We start from the raw sequence: 23,538 nt of genomic DNA, 5'->3' as shown, positions 1-23,538 counted from the left end.
TAGAAAATCATAAAAAAAAAAAATATTTTGTGTTTCTTGTTTGAGTCTTGAGTCATATCATAAGTTTGGTGTCACTTGCATATGCATCTTGCATTTTTTTCGAAAATATCATGCATTCATAGTGTTCTTCATGATCTTCAAGTTGTTCTTGGTAAGTCTTCTTGTTTGATCTTGATGATTTTTTGTTTTGTTTCTTTTCATGTTTATCATATGCATTCTTGAATTCTTAATGTCTAAGCATTAAAGAATTCTAAGTTTGGTGTCTTGCATGTTTTCTTTGCATTAAAAATTTTTCAAAAATATGTTCTTGATGTTCATCATGACATTCATAGTGTTCTTGGTGTTCATCTTGACATTCATAGCATTCTTGCATGCATTCATTGTTTTGATCTAAAAATTTCATGCATTGCATCATTTTTCTTGTTTTTCTCTCTCATCATAAAAATTCAAAAAAAAAAAAATATCTTTCCCTTTTTCTCTCATCAAATTCGAAAATTGAGTTGACTTTTTCAAAAATTTTTAAAAATCAAAGTTGTTCCTTATGAGTCAAATCAAATTTTCAATTTGAAAATCTTATCTTTTTCAAAATCTTTTTCAAAAATCAAATCTTTTTCAAAATTTGATTTCAAAATATCTTCTCTAACTTCCCAACTTCTTATCTTTTCAAATTTGTTTCACCTAACTAACTCTCTCTCTCTAATTTTCGAAAATATCTTCCCTCTTTTTCAAAAATTTCTTTTTTATTAACTAATTATTTTTATTTTTTATTTAAAAAAAAAATTTTTCGAAAAAAAATACTAAACATTTTTCAAAAACTATTTTCAAAAATCACTAACTCTTTTTCAAAAATTGTTTTCGAAAATTCACTTCCCCCTCTCATCTTCTTCTATTTGTTTATTGATATACTAACAGCTTTCCTTCAACTCTCCAAAAATCCGAACCCCCTCTCTCTCTGAGTTCAGATTTTCTTCCCTTCTTTTCTTCTACTAACACAAGGATCCCTATACTGTGGTATAAAGGATCCATATTATTATTACTATTTTTTTTGTGCCATCTTCTTTGTCATATGAGCAGGAGCAAGGACAAGAACATTCTTGTTAAAGCAGATCCAGAACCTGAAAGGACTCTGAAGAAAAAAATTAAGAGAAGCTAAAATACAACAATCCAGAGATAACCTTTCAGAAATTTTCAAACAGGAAAAGGAGATGGCAGCCGAAAATAATAATAATATAAGGAAGATGCTTGGTGACTTCACTGCACCTAATTCCAATTTACATGGAAGAAGCATCTCCATTCCTGCCATTGGAGCAAACAATTTTGAGCTGAAACCTCAATTAGTTTCTCTGATGCAGCAGAACTGCAAGTTTCATGGACTTCCATCTGAAGATCCTTTTCAGTTCTTAACTGAATTCTTGCAGATATGTGATACTGTTAAGACTAATGGAGTAGATCCTGAAGTCTACAGGCTCATGCTTTTCCCTTTTGCTGTAAGAGACAGAGCTAGATTATGGTTGGATTCTCAACCTAAAGACAGCCTGAACTCTTGGGATAAGCTGGTCACGACTTTCTTAGCCAAGTACTTTCCTCCTCAAAAGCTGAGCAAGCTTAGAGCTGATGTTCAAACCTTCAGACAGAAAGAAGGTGAATCCCTCTATGAAGCTTGGGAAAGATACAAACAGTTGACCAAAAAGTGTCCTTCTGACATGCTCTCAGAATGGACCATCCTGGATATATTCTATGATGGTTTATCTGAGCTATCAAAGATGTCACTGGACACTTCTGCAGGTGGATCCATTCACCTAAAGAAAACGCCTGCAGAAGCTCAAGAACTCATTGACATGGTTGCTAATAACCAGTTCATGTACACTTCTGAAAGGAATCCTGTGAGTAATGGGACGCCTATGAAGAAGGGAGTTCTTGAAGTTGATACTCTGAATGCCATATTGGCTCAGAATAAAATATTGACTCAGCAAGTCAATATGATCTCTCAGAGTCTGCATGGAATGCAAGCTGCATCCAACAGTACTCAAGAGGCATCTTCTGAAGAAGAAGCCTATGATCCTGAGAACCCTGCAATAGCAGAGGTGAACTACTTAGGTGAACCTTATGGAAACACCTATAACTCAACATGGAGAAATCATCCAAATTTCTCATGGAAGGATCAAAAGCCCCAACAAAGCTTTAATAATGGTGGAAGAAACAGGTTTAGCAATAGCAAACCTTTTCCATCATCAACTCAGCAACAGACAGAGAACTCTGAACAAAATGCTTCTAATTTAGCAAATCTAGTCTCTGATCTATCTAAGGCCACTGTAAGTTTCATGAATGAAACAAGGTCTTCCATTAGAAATCTGGAAGCACAAGTAGGCCAGCTGAGTAAAAGGATCACTGAAATCCCTCCTAGTACTCTCCCAAGCAATACAGAAGAGAACCCAAAAGGAGAGTGCAAGGCCATTGACATAAGCGCCATGGCCGAACCTGTGAGGAGAGGAGAGGACGTGAATCCCAAGGAGGAAGACCTCCTGGGACGTCCAGTGATCAATAAGGAGCTTCCCTCTGAGGAACCAAAGGAATCTGAGACTCATCTAGAGACCATAGAGATTCCATTAACCCTCCTTATGCCCTTCATGAGCTCTGATGAGTATTCCTCTTCTGAAGAGAATGAGGATGTTACTGAAGAGCAAACTGCCAAGTTTCTTGGTGCAATCATGAAGCTGAATGCCAAATTATTTGGCATTGATACTTGGGAAGTTGAACCTCCCTTGTTCATCAATGAACTAAGAGATCTGGATCAACTGACATTGCCTCAGAAGAGACAGGATCCTGGAAAGTTCATAATACCCTGTACCATAGGCACTATGATCTTTAAGGCCCTATGTGACCTTGGTTCAAGAATAAACCTCATGCCCCTCTCTGTAATAGAGAAACTGGGAATCTATGGGGTGCAAGCTGCTAAAATCTCATTAGAGATGGCAGACAGTTCAAGAAAACAGGCTTATGGACAAGTAGAGGACGTTTTAGTAAAGGTTGAGGGCCTTTACATCCCTGCTGATTTCATAGTCCTGGATACTGGAAAGGAAGAGGATGAATCCATCATCCTAGGAAGACCTTTCCTGGCCACAGCAAGAGCTGTGATTGATGTTGACAGAGGTGAAATAGTCCTTCAATGGAATGAGAACTCCCTTGTGTTTAAAACTCAAGGATCTCCCTCTGCAACCATGGAGAGGAAGCAGAAAAAGCTTCTCTCTAAGCAGAGTCAACCAGAGCCCCCACAGTCAAACTCTAAGTTTGGTGTTGGGAGGCCACAACCAAACTCTAAGTTTGGTGTTGAACTCCCTTATCCAAACTCTAAGTTTGGTGTTGGAGAGTCTCAACAAAGCTCTGCACATCTGTGAGGCTCCATGAGAGCCCACTGTCAAGCTATTGACATTAAAGAAGCGCTTGTTGGGAGGCAACCCAATGTTTATCTAATTCTTATTTTTATTGTTTTTCATGTTTTCTTAGGTTCATGATCATGTGGAGTCACAAAATAAATATAAAAATTGAAAACGGAATCAAAAATAGCAGAAGAAAAATCACACCCTGGAGGAGCATCTGCCTGGCGTTCAAACGCCAGAACAGAGCATGGTTCTGGCGCTGAACGCCCAGAATGGGCAACATCCTGGCGCTGAACACCCAGAACAAGCATGGTTCTGGCGTTCAACGCCAGAAATGGTAGCAAATGGGCGTTGAACGCCCAAAATGGGCACCAACCTGGCGCTGAACGCCCAAAGTTGTGTGCAAAGGCATTTTACATGCCTAAATTGGTGCAGGGATGTAAATGCCTTGACACCTCAGGATCTGTGGACCCCACAGGATCATCTCAGGATCTGTGAACCCCACAGGATCCCTACCTACCTCATCATCTCTCTTTCCATTCATAATCATCCCTTCTGTTTTCCATTTACCACTCACATCCATACACCCACTACCTTCAAAATTCAACATCTCTCTCCCACCCAATCCCACCCATATGGCCGAATACACACTCCCATCCATCTCCTCCATATCTTCTTATTCTTCTATTCTTTCTTCTTTTGCTCGAGGGTGAGCAACATTCTAAGTTTGGTGTGGTAAAAAGCATAGCTTTTTTGTTTTTTTTTCCATAACCATTGATGGCACCTAAGGCCAGAGAAGCCTCTAGAAAGAGGAAAGGGAAGACAAAAGCTTCCATCAAGGGTCTATAGTTCAGTGGTAGAACATTTGACTGCAAATCAAGAGATCCCTGAGATACCTCAGGGGATACATTTTCTTCCACACAATTATTGGAAGCAACTAAGGGTGGAACATCAAGAGCACTCCATCATCCTTCATGAAATCAGAGAAGATCTAAAAGCAATGAAGGAGGAGCAGCAAAGACAAGGAAGAGACATAGAAGAGCTCAAGGACATCACTAAGGTGGATTCATTCCTTGTCCTTACTTTCTCTGTTTTTCGTTTTCTATATTATGTGCTTATCTATGTTTGTATCTTCATTACATGATCATTAGTAGTAGTGACTTTGTCCTAAAGTTATAAATGTCCTATGAATCCATCACCTCTCTTAAATAAAAAATGTTTTAATTCAAAAGAACAAGAAGTACATGAGTTTCGAATTTATCCTTGAACTTAGCTTAATTATATTGATGTGGTGACAATGCTTCTTGTTTTCTGAATGTATGCTTGAACAGTGCATATGCCTTTTGAAGTTGTTGTTTAAGAATGTTAAATATGTTGGCTCTTGAAAGAATGATGACTAGGAGACATGTTATTTGATAATCTGAAAAATCATAAAAATGATTCTTGAAGCAAGAAAAAGCAGCAAAGAACAAAGCTTGCAGAAAAAAAAAAGAGAAAAAAAAATAAGCGAAAAAAAAAATAGAAAGAAAAAGAAAAAGCAAGCAGAAAAAGCCAATAACCCTTAAAACCAAAAGGCAAGGGCAAATAAAAAGGATCCCAAGGCTTTGAGCATCAGTGGATAGGAGGGCCTAAAGGAATAAAATCCTGGTCTAAGCGGCTAAACCAAGCTGTCCCTAACCATGTGCTTGTGGCGTGTAGGTGTCAAGTGAAAACTTGAGACTGAGCGGTTAAAGTCAAGATCCAAAGCAAAAACAAAGAGTGTGCTTAAGAACCCTGGACACCTCTAATTGGGGACTTTAGCAAAGCTGAGTCACAATCTGAAAAGGTTCACCCAATTATGTGTCTGTGGCATTTATGTATCCGGTGGTAATACTGGAAAACAAAGTGCTTAAGGCCACGGCCAAGACTCATAAAGAAGCTGTGTTCAAGAATCATCATACTGAACTAGGAGAGTCAATAACACTATTCGAAATCTGAAGCTCCTATAGATGCCAATCATTCTGAACCTCAATGGATAAAGTGAGATGCCAAAACTATTCAAGAGGCAAAAAGCTATAAGTCCCGCTCATATGATTGGAGCTCTGTTTCATTGATAGTTTGGAATTTATAGTATATTCTCTTCTTTTTATCCTATTTGATTTTCAGTTGCTTGGGGACAAGCAACAATTTAAGTTTGGTGTTGTGATGAGCGGATAATTTATACGCTTTTTGGCATTGTTTTTAGTATGTTTTTAGTAGGATCTAGTTACTTTTAGGGATGTTTTCATTAGTTTTTATGTTAAATTCACATTTCTGGACTTTACTATGAGTTTGTGTGTTTTTCTGTGATTTCAGGTATTTTCTGGCTGAAATTGAGGGACTTGAGCAGAAATCAGATTCAGAGGTTGAAGAAGGACTGCTGATGCTGTTGGATTCTGACCTCCCTGCACTCAAAGTGGATTTTTTGGAGCTACAAAACTCGAAATGGCGCGCTTCCAATTGCATTGGAAAGTAGACATCCAGGGCTTTCCAGAAATATATAATAGTTTATACTTTGGCCAATAATTGACGACGTAAACTGGCGTTCAACGCCAGCCTTCTGCCCAAATCTAGCGTCCAGCGCCAGAAAAGGATCCAAAACCAGAGTTGAACGCCCAAACTGGCACAGAAACTGGCGTTCAACTCCACAAATGGCCTCTGCACGTGCTACACTTAAGCTCAGCCCAAACACATACCAAGTGGGCCCCGGAAGTGGATTTATGCATCAATTACTTACTCATGTAAACCCTAGTGACTAGTTTATTATAAATAGGACCTTTTACTAGTCTTTTTGACCATCTTTGGTCTCAGTTTTAATCCATTGTTCATCGTAGGAGACTATTGATCTCGTTTAGGGGGCTGGCCATCTCGGCCATGCCTAGACCTTTCACTTATGTATTTTCAACGGTAGAGTTTCTACACTCCATAGATTAAGGTGTGGAGCTCTGCTGTTCCTCAAAGATTAATGCAAAGTACTACTGTTTTCTATTCAATTCATCTTATTTCGCTTCTAAGATATCCATTCGCACCCAAGAACGTGATGAAGGTGATGATTATGTGTGACGCTCATCATCCTTCCCCTTTATGAACGCGTGCCTGACAAACACTTCTGTTCTACATGAATTAAGCTAGAATGAGTATCTCTTAGATCTCCTAATCAGAATCTTCGTGGCGTAAGCTAGAATGATGGCGGCATTCAAGAGAATCCGGAAGGTCTAAACCTTGTCTGTGGTATTCTGAGTAGGATTCAATGATTGAATGACTGTGACGAGCTTCAAACTCGCGAGTGCTGGGCGTTAGTGACAGACGCAAAAGGAGGGTGAATCCTATTCCAGCATGATCGGGAACCGACAGATGAATAGCCGTGCCGTGACAGGGTGTGTAAGCATATTATTCACTGAGAGGAGGGGATGTAGCCACTGACAACGGTGATGCCCTTGCATACAGCCAGCCATGGAAAGGAGTAAGACTGATTGGATGAAGATAGCAGGAAAGCAGAGGTTCAGAGGAACGAAAAGCATCTCCATTCGCTTATCTGAAATTCCTACCAATGATTTACATAAGTATCTCTATCCCTATTCTATTATTTATTATTCGAAAACTCCATGATTATTTTATATCCGCCTGACTGAGATTTACAAGGTGACCATAGCTTGCTTCATACCAACAATCTCCGTGGGATTCGACCCTTACTCACGTAAGGTATTACTTGGACGACCCAGTGCACTTGCTGGTTAGTTGTATCGAAGTTGTGACAATTATGAATTAAGATCAGAGCACCAAGCTTTGGAGCCATTACCAGGGATTGTTCGAGCCTGGACATCACAATTTCGTGCACCAACCACCTTCCTGAGAATATGTGACATAGTGAAGTCTAATGGTGTTCACCCTGACGCCTATAGACTGCTCCTATTTCCATTCTCACTTAGGGACAAAGCAGCCAAGTGGCTGGAATCTTTCCCAAGGGAAAGCTTGACAACTTGGGAAGACGTGGTGAACAAATTCTTGGCAAGATTTTACCCTCCTCAACGAATTAATAGGCTGAGAGCTGAGGTCCAAACTTTCAGGCAACAAGATGGTGAGACTCTATATGAAGCATGAGAGAGGTTCAAGGAGTTAACAAGGAGGTGTCCACCTGACATGTTCAACGAATGGGTGCAGCTGCACATTTTCTATGAAGGACTCTCTTATGAGTCAAAGAAGGCCATAGACCATTCATCCGGAGGATCTTTGAACAAGAAGAAGACTATTGAGGAAGCCATAGATGTTATTGAAACGATAGCAGAGAACGACTATTTCTATGCTTTCGAAAGAGGGAACACAAGAGGAGTAATGGAGCTAAATAATATGGATGCTCTGTTGGCCCAAAACAAGCTCATTACCCAGCAGCTGGCTGACCTCACTAAGAAGATGGAGATGAACCAAGTAGCAGCAATCTCCACTTCATCAACAACCCAAGAAGGAGTGAATGAAGAAGCAGAGGGGAGTCAGGAGCAAGCCAACTACATTGGGAATTCACCAAGGAAAAACTATGATCCATACTCCAAGACCTACAACCCTGGATGGAGAAACCACCCAAACTTTGGGTGGGGAAGTGAGCAAGATCAAAACCAAGACCAGAGACGTTACAACTCCAACAACAATGCAGCTCACCAGCAATTCACACAGAGGACATCTCAATACCCCCACAACAACACTTCTCCACACACCTATCAAAACCAAAACAGCACATCTGCTCCGAATCACTCATCAATTGATGACAAGCTCTCTAAGATTGAAGTCTTACTTGAAGGAATATGCCAAGAGATTCAAGAAAATAAGGTGTTCAAAAAGGATGTGCGAGCCAATATTAAGAACTAGGGAGAGACCATCAGGAAGCTGGAATTCCAGGTGGGATATTTAGCTGAGAAGATTCCCAAACCTACTGATAGCTTCCCAAGTGACACGGAGAAAAACCCCAAAGGAGAAGCAAAGAAAGTAAGATGGAAAGATTGCAAAATGGTCACTGCGAGTGATCAAGAGACTGAAGACAAGCAAGGCAAACTTTGCAAACAACCTGAAGACAACTCAACAAAGGAGAAGGATAGAGATCGCCAAGAACCAGAAATCTCACAATAAGAGCTGCTGAAGCTCTATGCACCCTTCCCTCAACTGCTCAATGGTGCTGTGGGAAAAAGAATATACTCAAGGTTCCTAGACTTGTTTGCATCTCTGCATGTGAACATACCATTCATCAAGGCAATTCAAAAAATGACTGCATTCATCAAGTATATGAAGGAACTTCTTCCCAGGAAAAGCTCACTCAAAGGAGGCCAGACTATAGTGATGAACAAGGAATGTAGTGCCCTTATTCAACCTGAGCTGCCTACAAAAAGAAGAGATCCAGGGAGTTTTCACATCCCTTGTGCCATAGGTGAAACTATGTTCGATAGAGCACTATGTGATTTGGGGGCCAGCATCAACTTACTGCCCTTATCCCTGGCGAAGAGGCTGCAGATCAATGAGATAATACCCACAGATGTAATCATCAGACTGGCTAACAAAACTCAAAAGCAAGCAATAGGAGTGGTGGAAAATGTGTTGCTAAAGGTTGGGAAATACTTTCTCCCAACAGACTTTGTCATCCTGGACATGGAAGAGAGTCACACTCATCCAATCATATTGGAAAGACCATTCCTAACTATGGCCAGAGCACTTATCGATGTAGAGAAAGGGGAGCTAATATTGAGAATCCATGATGAACGACTCAGCTTCAATGTTTTCAAACTCTCACAAGAAACAGATCAAGAGGACAAGGAAACAAGCATTGAAGCACAGCCGGTTCATTCTGAGATCCCCTTAATAGATAAACAAGGAAAACAGCAATTGCCATAGCTCAAGGAAAAGTTGGAGGAACCTAAACCTCTAGAGGCAGGTGAAGACAGCACCACAACTCCTTTAGAAAAAGAGGTCACCAAGGGGAAGGCAACATCAAAAGAAACAAAGAAGAAGGTACCAAGGAGGTGGAGGAACAAGAAAATCCCTACGAAAGACTTCTCTCCAGGGGATAGAGTTGTCTCAGCTTACTTCTCAGATATTCCCCCTAATCTCCCCACTGTACCATCTCAGTTACCCAAGGTCTTCACTATCAACAGAGTTCTTTCCCTGGAACATGTGGATATCATTGATCCAACCAATGGATATAAGTCCACAGCAAGAGGGGAGGACTTTAAGCACTACCAACCACCCTGATGAAGGAAAAACGTCAAGCTAGTGACGCTAAAGAAGCGCTTCATGGGAGGCAACCCATGTTTTATATGTTTTTAAAATAATGAATAAATCAATGTTTATGAATTTCAACCCAAACTTGACAAACACTTGGTGAAATCTTTATCATGCAGTATATAGTGAAGAACAAGTTTGGTGTTCAAAGCAAACCAAGATGCATGCTAGTCTTGGGAGCTTTGAACAAAACTTTTCATCACATTGCTTCAAACTAAGTTTGGGGTCACCCCATGGTGCCACCAAAATGCATATAAGGACCCACCAATAGTTAGTTAGTTAGTTGGAATTCATAAATAAACAATCAAATCCTTTCTTCCCTTTTATTAATATTAGCCGTAAAGTTCATATGGTCATTTTAATATCTTTTTTTACTTTTCTTAGTTTGTCTTTATAGGAAAAGAAAAGGAGCATAAAAAGGGATTGATTGGACAATTAAATGGGGGAAATTTCGCCACTTAATGAAGAGCACTACACACATGTCTCAAGAGGGAACGCATGGGGAAACGCTGCCATGCAACATTGGAGAAAGAAGACCCTTGAAGACCGAACCAATCACTCTCATTAAGTGATGATCCTTGTCCTTCCTTCATACACAACCCCAACCGTCCATCAAGCAACAATCCTTGCAATCCACACCTTCCATCCACTCATGACCTCCCTATATAAGTGAACCTTAGTGCATGATCATTCCTCACACTCAAATTCCCACTCTCCACACTTCATACTTTCGGCTTGCTCAAATCTCTTTATCACACTCTGTCCTAGCCAACCTATTCCTCATCTCTCCGTATCCTCCAAACCTCCACCTCAAAACAGCAACTGAATTCATGGCATCATCAAGCTCAAAGAGGCAAAAGAGGAAGGAACCCATGGAGAGTGTTCCTTTCGATGAGAAGAAATTCAAAAATGCCTTTCATGAACGTGAATTCGAACGGATAATGGCGAGAAAGATATTGCCAGAGTTAATCTTCCAAATCAATGCAGATGAGTCACCACAAATTCTGGAGAAAATCGAACAGAGGGGGTGGCAATTACTCACAAGTCCAGAGGGGAAGATCAATGGAAACCTCATCAAAGAATTTTATGCGAATGTAGTAAGAGAGGATAAAACCAAGGCCTCAACCTTCAAAAGTTACGTAAGAGGAAAAGAGGTGGACTTCAGCCCAAATGCCATAACAAGAGTTCTTCACCTGAAATCACCTCGTTTTGATGAGGAAAGTTATCAGGCAAGGATAAGTAGAAGCGCTGATAATAATGAGCTCTCAGAGATAGTGGTAGACATCTGTGTTATAGCAGCTGACTGGGAGAGGTACACAGATGGGAGACCCAAGTTCATCAAGAGAGGAGACCTGAGCCCTGAAGCCAAGGGGTGGTTTGAACTTGTGAGGAGGTCCATTCTACCAGCTGCAAATAATTCAGAGGTAAACATCAATCGAGCTACTATGGTGCATTACTTAATACAAGGTGGGGAGATCAATGTGAATGAGCTCATCGCCGAGGGATTCAAGATTCGGCTGAGAAGGTTGATTCAGGTGCCAGGCTTTGGTACCCCAGCACCATTCTCCGCTTATGCAACAAGGCCAAGGTAGTATTTGAGGACAGTAATCCAGACTGGGTAAACCCAGGGAGGCCAGTTACACTCGAGAGATTGGTTTATACTACACCTGCTCAACAACAAAGAAGACCACAAATAGGAAAACCAAAAGCAAAAGAAAAAGTTCACCAAGAGGAACCTCATCAGGAAGAATATCAACAAGGAGAGTATTCTGATCCAGCCAACTTGAACATGAGTCACCTTCTAAGAGCCATTGAGGATTTGGGGATGAGACATATGGAAGGACAAGAGCAAATACTGAACCTTCAAACCAACTGGCTGAGCCAACAGGAAGCATGGCAAAAACAACAAATAGAGCAGCAGCAGGAACACTACTCCAGGCTCACTCAAGCCATCAACCAAGTGAATGAGAGGCAAGAGCTTCAAGAGAAGCACTTGCAAGAACTCAACCAGCGGTAGATAGCCCAAATGAAAACTTTCAATGAGTTCAGTGTACTCAATGAAGGAAGGTAACTACATAGGCAGGAGTTCTATGTGAACACTCAAGCCAAGTTAAACTACATGACTAGTAATATGCATCAGCTACACTATGCCATCCCTACATATGATGAGGTCCAAAAAGATTTTGTAGAACAAGAAGAAAGGAAGGTGAAACAGCAAAAGGAGACACTCAAGAAGAATATGGAAGATGGTGGTTTCTGGAAGAAGCTGCTTGGAAAAGGCAAAGGAAGTGGGAGCACAAGCACTCAAGAGAGACACAATGAGGACAAGCAAGGATGGGAGCATGGGCATCCACATGAATGAAAGGTGGTGGAGTTCTTTTTAGTCCATCGTTTTCTATGCTTTAAATAAGGAAGATCTTGTATGAAATAGAACCTGCTTCCATGTTATGTTTAAACTTTTTAAATTCTGTCTTTTAAGTTTTCTTTCTGAATAGGTCCATGATTTCTGGTTTAAATGTCACTGCATCTTTCCCTTATTTACTTGTAATCTTGTCCATTTTAAATCAAATGAAGAAGAGAATGTTTATGTTTTTTAAAAGACCATAGTAGAGTTCATAATATGGAAGTGCATTCATGAATCTTTGGGGTAGTCATAAGTTAGCTAAGTTGGTTCAACCACAAGGCTAGGAGGACAACTATCTATCCTGAATACTTGACTTTGGATATACCCATGAGACTAAGTTAATAACAAGATCCTAATAAGAGAAAAGGGAAAGAACAATGGAAGTAAAAAAAAAACAAAAGAAAAAGAGTAAGCAATAAGGCTAGGCACCAATGGTTTGGACCTTGAGACAAGTGTCTGTGGTGCTCCTGTGTGAGAGATCTACTTGGATGAATAAGCTCTTAGGGGTGCTTTATCACCTGGTAACTTGGGTTAACTAACCCGGAATTACCAGCTGAAAGTCCATTATCAAGAGTAACCCTCACCACAGAGCATTTAGTAACCCAAAGAGGTGCTGGACACCAAGGTCTCAAGAAAGAAAATAAATGAACTATATGCCTGTGGTGTGTATGTATGGGGGAGAGACTTGAGGGAGTAAGTCCTTAGGGGTGCTTCAACACCTAGCACCTTGAACCAACTGGTTCGGGAGTGTTGGCTGAAAGCTTATCTTAAAAAGTTGCCCCCTTACCGAGCACTTAGCTTAAATAACACAAATAACCCTTGAAATAACAATAAAAGGATCAATGAATAAAAGTCTCATGGGATATAAACAAAGTAAGTGTTTAGGGACATGATAAAAGTCTGAAAGCCAGGAATGAACCTAAGTTGCTATGCATGAAACCACCATAAAATCAGTAATATGACTTCCAAAAGAATGACTCATTCCTCTGGATATTCCATTCATCATTCTCTTGTTTCAGTACTTGCTTAGGGACAAGCAAGCTTTAAGTTTGGTGTTGTGATGCCAGGGCATCTTGGCCAGTTTCACTGACCTTTTCTTTACTGTTTTTAGGGTAGTTTCATGCATTTCTTTAGGAAATAAGCTAGTTTTGGGTAGATATTCACCTACACCTTGATTCAAGCAGACATTGTGCATTTTACATTATTTCATGAGGATTTTGCATGAATTTAGTGACAAATTGTATGCTGCATTACCCATGACTTGGACTAGAACTTTGATGCACTCTGTTGCTTGATTTCAGGACCAAAGGAAGCAAGAAAAGAGAGGTAACTTGCAAGGTTAATGAGAAAAGTGATTGCCAATAACACTTTCAAAGCCATCATTGCCCACGTTAAGAGTCACGTTAACTAAGTTAACGTGCACTCTAACGTGGAGAAGGGAAGTTAAGCCAACGTTAGTGACACTCAACATTGTCACTAACGTTGGCAAACACTCATGAGTGGCCACGTTAGAGCCCACGTTAATCTAGTTAACGTGGCCTCTAACGTTAAAGGGGGAAGAGAAGCCAACGTTAGTGACATTCAACATTGTCACTAACGTTGGCCTAAGGATGCAACACACCACGTTAACTCCCACGTTAACTTAGTTAACGTGGGAGCTAACGTAAGAAGTGAGAGTTGTCGACAACGTTAGTGACACTCAACATTGTCACTAACGTTGGAAGCAACCACACAACCCCCCAAGGAGCCACGTTAGTTAACGTGGAAGCTAACGATGAGGAATGAATGATGAACCAACGTTAGTGACACTCAACATTGTCACTAACGTTGGGATGGCTAAGAATGGCCACGTTAGAAGCCACGTTAACCTAGTTAACATGGACTCTAACGTGAGATCTAGGGGCACATTGGAACGTTAGTGACAATGTTGAGTGTCACTAACGTTCTCGAAGTTTGGCAAGGCCACGTTAGAAGCCACGTTAACCTAATTAACGTGGACTTTAACGTGAAGCAAAAAGGGGCACACTGGAATGTTAGTGACAATGTTGAGTGTCACTAACGTTCTCGAAGGTTGGCAAGGCCACGTTAGAAGCCACGTTAACCTAGTTAACGTGGGCTCTAACGTGAGGCAAAGGGGTACATTAGAACGTTAGTGAAAATGTTAAGTGCCACTAACGTTCTCGAACTTATACTTTCACTAAATGTTAACACCCCTAACGCCTTGAGCTAAAGTCTTTGCCCACTTAGCACTTTCTCTCTGCAAGTAAAGCCAAGCCCAAATGAAGAAAAGAACTGCTTCAAACTCAAGATCCAAAGGCCCAAGACTTGAAAAGAAAACTAGAAGCTGAGAAGAGTAGTATATATAGGAGTAGCTTTGAATTGAGAAAGGAGTTCTAGAAGCCGGAAAAAGGGAATTACTCTCTGTATTTTACTTTCTCTGCAATTTCTAGTTCTACGATGTATTCTCCATCTTTATTTTCATTTTCTAGAGCTAAGAACAACTAAACCCCTTTCATTGGGTTAGGGAGCTCTGTTGTAATTTGATGGATCAATACTAATTTTCATTATTCTTCTTCTATCTTTTCTCTTGATTTTACTTGAAAGCTTTCGATCTTCATCCCATTGAGTAGTTATCTTGGAAAAGAAGCTATTCAAACTTGGATCTCTTTTGAACCTTGAAAGAGGAATGAAGAGATTAAGCTAGAAATGCTTTCTCATGTTGGACCAAATTGGGTTTGGATGGGTATGTGACTATAACCCTCTCAATACTTGATTTGGGAAATGCATGTGGTATAATCAGTGACCATTCTTCATCTCTTCTCATGAGCAATTGACCAAGGAATTGGCTATTGATCAAGACTTGAGAGATTGAATTGCAAGAAATTGTAATTCAATCAATTAAGATTGCCAAGGAGATCAATGAGTGCATTGATTGAGGAAGAGATGAAAATGAACTTGATCCGGAGAATTGCAACATCTCCTAAGCCCAATGAACTCCCCATCTCTGATCTTACCCATTCTCTTTAATTTCTGCCATTTACTTTTATGAGCAAATCCCCCATTCCCATTTACAATTCTGCAATTTATTTTCAGTCATTTACTTCCAGTCCTTTAATTCTAGCATTTACTTTTCTGTTATTTACATTCCCGCCATTTTATTTTCTGCAACTCTCAACCCAAATTCTGGATTCGCTCAACTAGAACATTCTTCTAATTAAAGTTGCTTGATCAATCAATCCCTGTGGGATTCGACCTCACTCTATTGTGAGTTTTTACTAGACGACAAATTCGGTACACTTGCCGAAAGGAGATTTGTTGAGAGACAAGTTTTCCGTGCATCAATTTCTGAGTATATTTCATGCAAAATTGAAGTCCAAGCAAAGGGGGAGCAATTAGTTTAGCCAACATGAGCCTTTAGTTAGTTTTCTAGAGAGAGAAGCTCCCTCTTCTCTCTAGAATTAGGTTAGGATTAGGTTAGATTATCTTAGATCCATGTTTAATTACTTGACCTCATCTTGTTTCTTTTATAATTTCTCATCTCTACATCTTGATTCTCTTATTTGTGATGTTAATTTCTTCTTTTGCTCTCTTTTGTGATGATGAACTCATGTTGGATTTGGTTTACATTTAAGGCAATTTGATGTTGATGTTTCTTTTATTGATGAATTGAGTTGTGAATTTATTTTTCTTGCAATTAGTAGTTAGTAGATTCTATTATTATTGCAATTTATGATGTTCACTTTTATTGCATTCTACATGTTTGATGAAATGTTTTTTTTAGTTATTGAATAGTTTTGTCAACTCTTGGTCTAAGCTAAGGGAATTGAGTAAATTTTAGTTATTGGGTATAATGGATTTGGTGATTTGAGAACCCTTGGTGATCAATTTGACACCCATTGACGCTAACCCACTACTAAGTTAATTATAGGTAGGTTAGGACTTAAGGGTTGATGTGATCAAACCTATTTGACGTACTTCTAGACTTAGGAGTAAATGTTACGTACTTAAGGCCTTTGGGAAGTAGACTTAATAGGTTGGCCTCTCATGATTATCAATATTTGGTTTGTTAACAAGGATGATGATCTCAATTACCCAAGTATTAGCCAAGAGTTCTTTATCTTGTTTTCTTTAGTTACTTGCCTAATTTATTTTTCTTGCCCTCCTATAAACCAAAAACCCCCCTTACCCCTTCATAGCCAATAATTGAGCATTCCATTGTTTCCTAGGGAGACGACCCGAAGTCTAAATACTTTGGTAAATTTTCATTTGGGGTTTGTACATGTGACAACCTAAATTTTTGCATGAAGGGATTAGTGATTGGTTTAGAAACTATACTTTACAATGAGGATTCATTTATGAAATTCTAAACCGTCAAAAGTCCCGCTCATCAAAATGGCGCCGTTGCCGGGGAACTCAATGGTGCTATGTTATTGGCCATTGTATATATTGTGAATATCTTGAATTTTGGTTTGTTTGCTAGTTTTTGCTAGTTTAGGATTTTATTTTCTCTGTTTCTTATTAATATTTGTTTTTATTTTCTCCTTCACTATGAATTCTCATCCTAAGCTCATGTACCATAAGTACCCCCATTGATAAATGTGGAGAAACAATCAAGGAGCCTAGTGAGGGAATGAACTTGAAGCTCCATGGTGAGGAAGAAGAGTTGAAGCAAGAAGTGCAACAAGAGGAGAAGGTAGAGATTATTGAACAAGAGGAAGTAGTGGTTGGAGCCTTAGGATATGTTGAGCACATAAAGGATGTTAGAGAGGAGAGTAAAGTTGCGAAAGTAAACGGAGAGTTGAAGGAAATGACCAAGAAGTGGACTCCATCACTAGTGATTTTTTGCCCACATTGATCAATCCCCTTGACGACCTTGTTGAGCCTTCTCCCGGTGGACTAGAAAGCAAGGTTGAGGAGGATGTGCAACCTCCAAGACCTATTGTGAGTGAAGAACTGGAAGAAGTATTCCAAGCAACGAGCCCTCCTATTTATGATGATTCCGCATCAACACATGATCTTTTTGAGTTCGAAGAGTCCTTCCCCAATTTGCTTAGACCCAATGATGAGGTAGACTTCACTAGACCTCCTATCTATGATGAGAGCGATGGGGAAGAGACGGAAGAAGTTGGTGAAGAAGAATATGTACTTGAGGAAGATTGGCTTGAGGAGGAACTTAAAGAACATTGCCAAGTGGTGGAAACCTCTAAAAGAGGATAGACGGGAGTAGAGCATGCTTTATCAAGATCTTTGGGAACTCCCTCACCTAGTTCACCATCTAATCCTTCGCTTGAGTGGGTAAAACTTCTAACTCTCAGCTTTATTATCCCACTTGAGTATGGTTTGCTTGAGACGGATGGCCAACTTAGGACGCTTTGTGGAATTAAGCGAAAGAGGAGGACGTTCAGTGGTTGGCGTTGTAAATCTAGATTCATTAGGGTTGGAAGCTCAAAATTGAAGAGCATGGATTGGTGTAATGCTCAAATAAATGGGTCTAGAAGAGTAGTTTGGTGCTTTCATGAGAATCCTACTTTCTCGTCACCCGGACGAAATCAAGGCAATCAACTAGAAGATGGGTTCGAGGACAAGATATGGGATCCTGGATTACCCTACGAAAATCAATTTTGGGAGCTCATGTCTTGGAGAGGACCTCACTCAAGCTTAGTGAAGAAGGTTGGAACTTCTGACAACCGATTGAAGGACAAGCACTCTTGGAGGTTCAAGAATGGATACAAGCATAAGCCACCTTGACAAGAAGCCTCCCAAATGTCCAACTTAAGGACTTAAAAGAAAAGTGCTTGGTGGGAGACACCCCACCATGGTAAACTCTTTCCATTCTCTTGTAGATATAATGAATGAATGAATTGGGTTCCATTGTATATAATTTCTTTACTTCTTAGTATATTTTGCTTTGCTTGCTAAGGTGTTTATACATTCTATGCTTTAATTAGGGATGATTCTTTGAATTTGAGTTTTTGCTTGGATTGCAAGTTTCCTCAAACTATTTAAAAATTCCCAATATTTCAAAAGTGTGTTTAATTTTGCATCTTAGCTGGTTTTAGAGTCTTAGAGGAGATTAGGAGGATATTGAGCTCTTTTTTATGCTTATAAAAAAAGCCAAGCCATGCGCAAGCGCAAAGTGCGCGCGCGAGTTGCGCATTTAAGTTTTCTGGGCCAAGGACCAGAGAGTTGTGCCACTTTTGGGCCAACTCTGTGCCTCAACCCACGCGGACACACGCTGTACGCATCTGCGCCCCTTCATTTTTTCTTACTCACGCGTAGGCACACCTAGCGCCTCCGCGCCTTTCCATAAGCTCAAGCCATCCACGCGAACGCGCACAGTGCGCGCACGCGTCGATGCGTTTTAGCATCACCCAGGCCAAAGGACCCGAGAGTTGTGCCAACTCTGGGCCTCCTTTGTGCCTCTGGCCCAGCTTACCCGCGAGGACGCACACCGTACGCGTCCGTGCCAATTCCCGATTTTCCCATCTACGCGCAAGCGCATATGGTGCTTCCGCGCCAATCCTTAATTGCCTCCACCCACGCGGACGCGCACGGTACGCGCACGCGTGGATTCAAATTTTTACTTACCCCAGGGACGCGAAGCCCTAGCACATTCGCGCAATCCCTCTTCTCCCCTGCTCTAACGTCTCTGACAAACCCCAATTTGAGGGTTTATCTTGTGCTGATTTCAGGGGTTTTATCAATGATTCCACACACTTTCTATATGAAAATACAAGATTTTGCATTCCTCTCCTAGTTTCGCCTCATGAATGAAAACATGCTTATTTCGCACTAAAATAGATACATTTCTAATCTTCTCTTGATGCCATTCGATGCCGTGACTTGTGTGTTAAGTGGTTTCAGGATATAGAGTAGGAATGGACCGAAAGAGAGAAGGAAGACGGGTACAAAGGAAGGAAGCATGAGGATTGAGCTTTGGAAATTTCCGCATGGGCGCGTGCGTGCACCTTGCGCGCCCGCGCGGATAGGGCAACGTGGAGCCAAAGCCAAGAGCCGGCTTGAGAAGCGGCTAAGCCAGGATCTTCATGGGCGCGCACGTATACATCACGCCTCTGCGCACATTACAAGACGTCTCAACGGCGCGTGCGCGTACCTTGCGCGTGCGCGCCGATTTGCGAATATGATTTCTTTTAAGAGTCACGTGACTTAGGCGTGGAGGCAGTTAAGGATCCCACTCTTGGAGAAACACCTTGGCGGGAAAAGCTTAAGAAGACCAAAGGAATAAGGGTTAAGGACACTTAGTTAGTTCATTTTCTAGATTTAGATATTTTGGGGGGAGAGGAGAGTTAGTTACACTTTGGGGAGAAGAAGAGGGAGATTCCAAGCTTCACTAGGGTTCATCCTCATCTAATTTCTGAATTTTCAATGACTTTTTGGTGAGATCCATTACAATTCTCACTCCACTTTGTTCATGTCATAGATTTTCTTCTCCAATTTCAAGTAGTAGATGCAATTGATCAATTCTCATAGATCTAGAATTTAACTTTGTAATTTTGGATTTCGTCTCTATTTTGGACTTTCATTGCTACTCTTTGAGACTTGTTGTTAGATCTTTGTGTTGCAATACTTTCAATTTGACTTTCCTTCTCATTTTACTATGACTTTCCTTCTTGCTCATCACATGTTTGATAAAATGACAACACTAGCTATGGAGTAGAATTTTCACACTTGGCATAGGGTTTGGTCCTTAGAAGAAGTTGAATAGTTGTATCAATAGTTGATTTGGAATTAGGGATTGCTAGTTGGCTTGGAGTGCACTAAAGCTAGATTCCCATAAGGTGAAGCTAGGACTTGTGACTCAAGTTGATTGCTTTCATTTGACCTCCCTCTATACCTAGGGGATAACTAAATGAAGCAAGGCCTAATTGTTGTCAACATTGAATGGACTATAAGGATAGAATTTCTAATGCCAACCCTAAGCCAAGTCTTTTGATAATTGATTGTTTGTTTCTCATTACTTTGCTAAAACCTTCAAAGAATTCCAACAAGGCTTACTAAATCAATAAGATGCACACTTTGGCAATTCCAAGGGAGAACGACTCGGGAGACTAGTACTCTCGGATATAGATTGTAGATTTGTTTGATGAAGGATTTTGCGTCGGTTTAGACTATACTACGATTGATCATTTGATAATTTCTATACCGGCAAAAAAATCCATTTGTCAAAATGGCGCCGTTGCCGGGGAAGTTGCTTAGTGTGCCATGTTATTGTTTTGGATTAAGTGTGTATATATGTACATAGTTGCACTTCATTGTAAACTACTCAATTGACTAACTCCTCATCGTTACAATGAATTCCATTTCCCCTTCATTGCATGACGCGTTCACAACCGAATCCGAGCTTAACCCCTTTTGATCCGGAAATAGAACGAACTTTGTTTCATATTAGACAAGCTCAAAGGCGGCTAAGATTTGGAAAAGGTGAAGAGGTTTTCACCACCTCAACCACCTTACTAGAAGTGAACATTGAACCGTCACTCAAAAAAGGCATTAATCATACTCCCATCAATCTCACTAACAATTCTTCTTTTGTTTTAGGTACTAATACCATGGACGCTCCAAGGAGAGTTACCATCAAGGAAGCGGGTGCACCGGATTATGTCCTTCAACCCCTTCATGTAACTCACCCCAATTTGAATGCGAACTTTGAATTGAAGACCGCTTTGATCAACCTCCTACCCAAGTTTCACGGGCTTCCCGCACAAGACCCTATTCGACATCTCAAGGACTTCCATCGCATATGCTCGACTACTAGACGGGAAGGGTCCGATGAAGTTGCTATATGGTTGTTTGCTTTCCCTTTCTCTCTTGAGGACAAGGCCAAAGAATGGTTCTACACTCTCTCTAGTGAAGTTACCTCCGATTGGGACCTACTTAGAAGGGGGTTCTTGGATAAATTCTTGCCCCCGAAAAAGATGGATAAGCTAAGGAAGGAAATGTCTTGTATTGTGCAAGGTGAGACGGAACCACTCTATGAGTATTGGGAACGGTTTCGCAAACTACTAGATGCATGCCCCAATCACATGATCGACACTCAAGTATTGCTTGGATACATATGTCAAGGGATGCGAGAGCAAGATAGAACCCTCTTGGACACTTCTAGCAATGGTTCTTTGTCCAAATATAAAACCGCGGAGGAGGCATGGCAACTTATTACTGACTTAGCCGAATCCAATCAACATATGAGGCGAAGAGTCAACCGTCCAAGGACCGTGAACGAGGTATCAACTAGTAGTGAAGCCACCGCTCTAACTCAATCCTTGAATGAGATGACATCCGTTTTGAGGCAACTCCAATTGAACCAACAACAACCACAACAACCTCAATCATATCAACAACACCCTCCACCACCTCAACAACACAACCAACAATTGGTCCCTCAAAGAGTATGTGGCATTTGCTCTTGCTACTCTCACCACACGGATGAGTGCCCAAGCCTTCAAGAAGACAACACTTTGGCGGCTACCCATAATTTCTATGACCGCCCTAATCAAGGGTACTACCAAGGAGGTAATCCTAACCAAAGACACCCTTATCAAGGAGGAGGCTACAACCAAGGAAGTGGACACAATAATCAAAATTGGAAAGACAATCATCAACAAGGGAATAGGGACAACAACAACAATGGAGGAGGTCAAAGATGGAATAACAACTCGCAAAATTTCTCACAAAACCGACCATACAACTTACAAAATCAACCATACAATCAACAAAACCCACAAAGAAACTACCAAACATATCAACCACCACATCAAAGACCACCACCCAACCAATCACAAACTCCTCAACTCACATATGCAACCACCCCCTCCAACCAAGACGAAACACTCCGGACCATTATCCAAGGCCAAAAGGAATTACAAAACACACTTGCTTCCGGCCTCACCGGCCTCACCTCTACACTACAAGCTCTTCTTGCACGCATGGACACACCATCGACCCCCACTCCTCAACCCCCAATCCAAAGTGTCATTCCCTCTCAACCTCAACCAAATCCAAAAGGGGGCATCAATGCCATCACCCTTAGATCCGGTACACAACTAAAAGAAAAGGAAGCAAAGGACCCAAGTCCTATCACAACCGGCCAAGAGGAAGAGAGAATAGATATAGAAGAGGTAGTGGAAGAGGAGACACCACAAGCCATAGTTGAGGATGAAGCCCAATCAACAAGGGAGACAACCAAGGCCAAAAGAACCTTGGAAGAAGAAATTGCTCAACCACTTCCATTTCCAACACTTGCAAAGAAAGCTAAAAAGCGCATGGAACTCGACCCCAAAATGGTAGAAATGTTCAAGAAAGTTGAGGTAACCATCCCCCTCTTTGATGCCATCCATCAAGTTCCTAGATATGCCAAATTCCTCAAAGATTTATGCATAAACAAGGATAGAATTCTTGAATTGGAAAGCATCCCATTGGGGAGTTCTATTTCCGCTTTAATGGGAACATTGCCAGAGAAGTGTGATGACCCGGGCCCTTGTATGGTCACTTGCACCGTCAATGGAGTTCAATTTAGAGATTGTATGTGTGACCTCGGAGCATGTGTTAGCATCATGCCGCTCTCCGTTTATCGGGTATTGAAGTTGCCCCCACTAAAAAGGTCGACGGCAAGATTTGTCCTAGCGGATAAAAGCATAATAACCGTAGCGGGTGTTGCGGAAGATGTATTGGTGAATATAAAGGGGTTGGTGTTTCCGATTGACTTCTATGTCCTTGAAATGCCGTCAAGCGAAACTGAGAGAGCATCATCTATCCTACTTGGAAGGCCATTCTTGAGGACTTCTAGATTTAAGCTTGATGCTTACTCGGGGAACTACTCATTTGAAATAGATGGGAGAATTGTAAGCTTTAGCCTAGAGGAAGCAATGAAGCATCCACCGGAGAACCACTCTCTATTTCGGTGTGACCCAATCGATAACATAGTAGCCGAAGTGCATCTTGCAAGACTAGATGAGAAGTGCATGGTCGACGAAGTAAATGAAAAGTCAAACGAACTAAATACCACACATCATACAAACCATCCGGAAACTCAAACTTCAAGGAATGACAAGAGGATGGAATTGAAGCCACTACCACCTCACTTAAGGTATTCATACCTTGATGAAGCCCAAAAGCTACCCGTGATAATTGCACAAGAGTTAACTCCTCAACAAGAAGAAAAATTGCTTAATGTATTGAGGAAAAACAAAAGGGCAATTGGGTGGAGTTTGGCGGATTTAGTGGGAATAAGCCCCCAAGTATGCGAGCACCGCATATTTCTTGAAGAAGGAGCAAGACCGGTCCGACAACCTCAAAGGAGACTTAACCCAACCATTCTTGAGGTGGTAAAGAAAGAAGTCACTAAGCTACTTGAAGCGGACATCATCTATCCTATCTCGGATAGCGAATGGGTAAGCCCGGTCCAAGTAGTGCCAAAGAAGTCCGGAGTGACAACAATCAAAAACAAAAGTGGTGAACTTA

At 41.0% G+C, this 23,538-nt stretch overlaps 2 non-coding genes across 2 annotated transcripts; both read right to left on the bottom strand.

The window, feature by feature from the left end:
- Window positions 1–1,601: 1,601 nt before the first annotated feature.
- LOC148579626 (small nucleolar RNA R71) lies at window positions 1,602–1,705 on the bottom strand. The gene has a single exon (XR_015896421.1). It is a non-coding gene; the product is annotated as a small nucleolar RNA R71 (small nucleolar RNA).
- Window positions 1,706–7,433: 5,728 nt separating this feature from the next.
- LOC148579625 (small nucleolar RNA R71) lies at window positions 7,434–7,537 on the bottom strand. Its single transcript, XR_015899661.1, has one exon. It is a non-coding gene; the product is annotated as a small nucleolar RNA R71 (small nucleolar RNA).
- Between the last annotated feature and the right edge of the window lie 16,001 nt (window positions 7,538–23,538).

This window comes from Arachis ipaensis, chromosome B10 (assembly GCF_059453495.1).
Source record: "Arachis ipaensis isolate K30076 ecotype BB chromosome B10, ASM5945349v1, whole genome shotgun sequence".
Classification (NCBI taxonomy): domain Eukaryota; kingdom Viridiplantae; phylum Streptophyta; class Magnoliopsida; order Fabales; family Fabaceae; genus Arachis; species Arachis ipaensis.
This window is presented reverse-complemented; position numbering and strand designations above follow the sequence as displayed.